This window comes from Suricata suricatta, chromosome 10 (assembly GCF_006229205.1).
Source record: "Suricata suricatta isolate VVHF042 chromosome 10, meerkat_22Aug2017_6uvM2_HiC, whole genome shotgun sequence".
Lineage (NCBI taxonomy): Eukaryota > Metazoa > Chordata > Mammalia > Carnivora > Herpestidae > Suricata > Suricata suricatta.
This window is the reverse complement of record NC_043709.1, coordinates 64,995,111-65,000,776: the sequence shown is the minus strand read 5'-3', so window position 1 is coordinate 65,000,776 and position 5,666 is coordinate 64,995,111. Positions and strand designations below refer to the sequence as shown.

The 5,666-nt window shown below is 44.5% G+C and overlaps 1 long non-coding RNA gene and 1 pseudogene across 1 annotated transcript in view; both read left to right on the top strand.

The window, feature by feature from the left end:
- LOC115304535 overlaps positions 1–1,071 on the top strand; it is a 26,956-nt gene extending 25,885 nt beyond the window's left edge. Inside the window, exon 2 of the long non-coding RNA XR_003914482.1 lies at positions 636–1,071. This is a non-coding gene — a long non-coding RNA (uncharacterized LOC115304535). The remainder of the gene's footprint in view (positions 1–635) is intronic.
- A 44-nt stretch (positions 1,072–1,115) lies between these two features.
- On the top strand, positions 1,116–5,341 carry LOC115305227 (annotated as a pseudogene).
- Positions 5,342–5,666: the final 325 nt, after the last annotated feature.

The following is a 5,666-nucleotide window of genomic DNA, read 5'->3' as shown; positions in this document are numbered from 1 at the left end:
ATATATCAGCAAAATATACAAAATGTTCCAATATTTTGGCAGTAAGACTACATCTTTCTGAAAGAACACATACACTTACAAAACCTCTGTCATCATTCAAAACTCAATTTGGTTCAGAAATTAAGGCAGGGAGCAGCATCCTTTCTCTTCAGTACCACATGGGCAGCAATGAAAGACAGCAAAGAGTGAACACTGCATAGAAAGATGGTATACAACAGTCGGGGCCCGCCAAGTTTTCTGTCTGCCTCAGGCAAGGATTATCCCTCCGTTGAGTGAGCCAGTAAACAAGATTTGCATCTGGAGGCTGGAGATTGCCATTTCCTGGTCAAAATAACTTTTGGCGACTGTCTTGCTGAGCTAGACGGGAGTGGCCAAGGCACACAAAAGATCAAAACCGTATTCAGTGTTAGTTCTCCATCCCCCAAGATTGCTGAGGCAAAGTCGGGGCACTTCTTTGATATGCATTTGACTCTGTAGCCTGCCTAGGTCAGCTTGCCTTGTCTTCCCCCCCTGAAGACTATATAAAGAACAGTTCTTTGAATAAACGAGCTCTTTCGCCTGATCGGAGAACCGTGAGTTCTGTCTTTACTCTCTGTGTCTCCCTCTCCTGCCCCCTTTTTCTCTCCCTCCCTCAGGAGAAGGACCCGGGACGATTCTCCGCCCTGCCGGGTCGGGGCAGAAGAAACAGGTACCGCAGATCACGATCGCCAGGGACGAGCAGCCCCGGCCATCGGGTTACGACATACAGCCAGATCACCTCCCTTACTTCATGTTACATATCTTGATATAGGATCATGAAGGCAGTGCCACCTGCCTAGTGGACCAAATTTCTTTTATTTCCATTCATGTGACAATGACATCTAGCGCACAGCTTAGGTTGTCTGAAAAAAAGTTATTCGGCCGACATCACCTCTGACCCAAAAGAGCAACTGATGCTCATGAGCAGAGATATCAGGATCTGTGGCTGCACCTGGGAACTTCGAAATTGAATGAGACCCAAGCACATCACAATTGCCAAGCAAAAAAAACAGCAACCAACCAACCAGTAAAATAAATGTGATGTAAAAGACACTTACTTTATCGGTTCTTACTGGGTAGAGGGATATAGTGATCAGATGTCCAAGTTTGGTTCAGAGAACAGCACTGTAGATTAGAAGAAAATATGAATTATAAGGTCATAAACCCACTTTGACTTTAACTCAGTTATTCTGCATTATGGACCTCAGTTTCCTCCCCTGTAAATAATGAGGCATAACTAGAAAATGCTGAAGGCTCCTTTTGTTTCTAATATCCTGTGATCTAGATGGTCCTCACAGTCTATAATTTAAACATAGCTATTCTCCAGACTTGAAAAAGCCATCTCATCCAAAATTATTTCATACAAAAAAAGGAGTATTTAGGATTTTATCAAAGATGGTAGCCTTTGAACATACAAATGCACATATTACATGACAGAAAGGGTAGTTTTTTAACTCTTTCCTTCCTAAACAAAATCTAGACAAATGACCATAACATACTAAAAGTTATACAACATAGAATTTAATGCCAGGAGTGAAAATTTGTCATAACATCAGTAAAATAATAAGCAGAACACATTACAGCAACAAAACAAGTTTTTAAAAACCATCAGGGGTGCCTGGGTTAAACACCTGACTTTGGCTCTGGAAAATAGTATAGAGATTCCTCAAAAAATTAAAAATGGCTCAGTCAGTTAAACATCTGACTCTTGATTTCAGTTCAGGTCATGATCTGTGGTTCATGAGTGTGAGCTCTGCATCAGGCTCTGTGCTGAGAGTGTAGAGCCTGTTTGAGATTCTATCTCTCCCTCTCTCTCTGCCCTGTCCCTGCTCATGAGTGCACTCTCTTTCTCTCAAAATAAACATTTTTATAAATTAAAAATAAAACTACCCTACAACCCAGCAATTGCACTAGTAGGTATTTATCCAGAGGATACAAAAATGCTGATTCAAAGGAGCACATGCACCCCAATGTTTATAGCAGCATTATCAACAATAACCAAATTATGGAAAGAGCCCACATGTCCATTGACTGATGAATGGATAAAGAAGATGTTTATGGTCATGTGTGTGTGTATACACACACACACACACACACACACACACACACACAATGGAATACTACTTGGTGGTGAAAAAGAACGAAATCTTGCCATTTGCAGCAACATGGATAGAACTAGAGTATGTTATGCTAAGCAAAGTTAAATCAATCAGAGAAAGACACATATGACTTCACTCCTATGTGGAATTTGAGAAACACAACAGATGAACATAGGGAAAGGGAAGGAAAAATAAGATAAAAAGAATGAGGAAGCAAACCATAAGAGACTCAAATACAGAGAACAAACTGAGGGTTGTTGGAGGGGAGGTGGGTAGGGGGATGGGTTAAATGGGTGATGGGAATATAGGCAGGCACTTGTCCAGATGAGTACTGGGTGTTATATGTAAGAGATAAATCACTGAGTTCTGCTCAGTACCTTTACTAACTTGAAAAAACAAACAAAAAGGGCACATTATGGTGATACAGAGGTAGTAATTACGGGAAGTAACTAACATCCTTAGAGCTAGGGGCAAAAAGCTGGAAAGTGGAACCCCAGCTACTACTGGGGTGTTAACAGAAACAGCAAGCAGTCTCCCCTTAGTGCCTGAACCTAAGAGAAGTCTGTTGTCAAATATACTTTCCAGAACATGTACATTACAAAGCCTAATTGTGGTTCTGAAGATGAGAGTTGGCTAATCACTACAACGAACCTCCAGCAGGATAAATACAAAAGAAACCACACCTCAGCACTTCAAAATAAACTACTGAAAACCCAAGACAAAGAATTTTTAGAACAGACGGAGACAAAGGACAAATATACCTTTAAAAAAAAAAAACACCACCTGTAGGCACAACCAACTGTGGCCCGGGCCTGGGCTTGGGCTTGGGCTTGGGCTTTAGGGGGCCCTACTTGGCTTCCTTCCCACCCGTCACTCTCCACAGAGGGAGGGTCCTGCGAGTCTGGAGGCCAACACACGGTGTGACTCTGGTTCCCAACATCTAGGCCCTCAGAATCCGCTGCCGCACAGCCTCAGGTCCACCTCCGGGGCTCGCAGCCCTCTTTCCACGGGGGGCGCGCCCCACGCCTCAGAGCACCCCCAGCTTGCCTGGGTGGGCTGAATTCCTTAAGCCTGCAGACCCCCTCTCCATTCAGGGACGACCCAAGAGTGGGGCAAGAAAGGGCCCTGGGTTAAGCGCCTCCATTTTTTGGCCTGGGCGGGCCTGCCTTCCAAAGAGCTCTCACGTGCAGCCGACTCCTCCCCGTCAGGCGGTGGGCGGCGCGAGGGAAGGAGACTACCGGGAAGGCCGGAAGTTTAGCGGGCACCCCTCCCCTGGGCCTCCAAGAGCTGGTGCCGCCCCCGGAAACACTGCAGTTGCGCGGGCCTGCGCAACCACCAGGCCACGTGACAGCATGGAGGCGTCGGGCTGTGAGGACCGCCCGACCTCTTCAAGGTGGTGAAAAGCTTCTTCGACGGTGAGGCCAACATCCTGGAGGACAGGCTGGCTGCACACATCCCGAACCAGGGAAGTGAGGAGAGGAAGCTGGACAGGGTGCGTGGCATCCTGCGAATCATCAGGCCCTGCAGCTATGTGCTCAGCATGCCTGTCCCCATCCCAAAAGACAACAGCTCCCCAGAGGTCACCTGGGGCTATGAGGCCCCGCACCGCCAGCACTACACTCTCCCGTTACAGTGAAGATGTGAATGTAGGGAAAGTAAAAGTTTTGGCTTCCCTTATAACTCTAAATGTGTTGTGGTTGATGTGCCATTTGGGGTGCTAACGCTGGTGTTAAGATTAATCCCAAGAACTATACCAGTAAGGAACTGGAAAAAGATCACAAGGGAGTTCACCATGGAACCAACAAAAAAGGGCTTTACTGGTCCTGGCATTGATATGCCTTCCTCAGACATGGGCAATCTGAGCGAGAGATGTCCTAGATTACTGACACTTATGCCAGCATCATAGGACATACAAATTAATGCACATGCTGGTAAATCCATCTGTCGGGGTCTCATCCACTGACATCTCTGCTAATGGCCAGTGTTTTACATGGGATTGAAAACTTCCTCAGAGAACCTTCTTCCATGAGCATTTTTGGAATGACACCAGGGTTTGGAAATAAAACATTTGTTATTTAGGGCTTTGGCAATTTTGCAATCTATATTCACATTATAAATTTGCTAAATGTGTTGGTGTGGTGAATATAATGGGAGCATATGGAATCCAGATGGCATTGACCAAAAGGAACTAGAAGACTTGAAATTGCAACATGGATCAGGACACCTGGGTGGCTCAGTCGGTTAAACATGGGACTCTTAGTTTGTGCTTTGGTTTCCATTCAGGTCATGATCTCACAGTTTGAGTTCAAGCCCAGTGTCTGGCCTTGTGCTAGCAGTGCGGTGTGGAACCTGCTTGGGATTCTCTCTCCCTCTTTCTCTGTCCCTCCCTACTCTCTGTCTCAAAATAAATAAAACTTTTTAAAAACTTTTAAGTCAAATTGCAACATGAATCAATTCTGGGTTTCTCCAAGGCAAAGCTCTAGGAAGGAAGCATCTTTCCAGCAAACTGACATACTCATCCCTACTGCCAATGAGAAGCAGGTAACCAAGTCTGGTGCACCCAGAATAAAAGCCAAGATCATTGCTGAAGCTCCCAATGAACCAACAACTCTAGAAGCTGATAAGATTTTGCTGAAGAGGAACATTATGGTTATTCCTGATTTATACTTGAATGCTGAAGAAGTGATGGTATCTTACTTTGAGTGACTGAAGACTATAAATCATGGGGCACCTGGGTGGCTCAGTTGACTCACCCATCCGACTCTTGATTTCAGCGCAGGTCATGATATCAGGCTCCTGAGATTGAGCCTCTCATCAGGCTCCATACTGAATGTAAAACCTGCTTAATATTCGTGTGTGTGTGTGTGTGTGTGTGTGTGTGTGTGTGTGTGTGTTTGTAGTCAGCTATGGCTCTTTGACCTTAAATATGAAAGAGATTCTAGCTACGGCTTTCTCATGTCTGTTCAAGATAGTTTAGAAAGAAAATTTAGAAAGCACCATCAAACATTTCATGGTGATATCCACAGGAGGGTTCCAAAACAGAGTATGTGAGAAAAAAGACACTACATTCTGGTTTACCTTACACTGTGGGGTTTTCTGCCAGGCAAATCATGTACACAGCCACAAAGCATAACCTAGGATTGAACCTGAAAGCAGCTGCCTATGTCCGCAACATTGAGAAGGTCTTCAGGGTGTACAGTGTAGCTGGTTTGACCTTCAAATAAGTGAAACATATCTGACTTCTTCACTATCCTCTTTACTTGTATCTTCTGCACACCTATCACATGTTCACCACAGAAAGAGTTTTCTCTTAAGGATATCATTCTTAATAAGTCAGTCCAAATCAGCCCTTTAAAAAGGACGAAATTAATGGTGGAAGATCACATATGCATTGCTGAGCATAAAAGTAGAAACTGCTTGTGCCAGAGGGCCACTTGGGATATTTTGCCTTTAAATAAAAAGCCTTTTCATCTAGCTATATGCTCCCAGCTCCCAGCTTGTTCCCAACATGTTAATAACCTTTTGTTTCAGCTGAGCAATCAGTTGTTT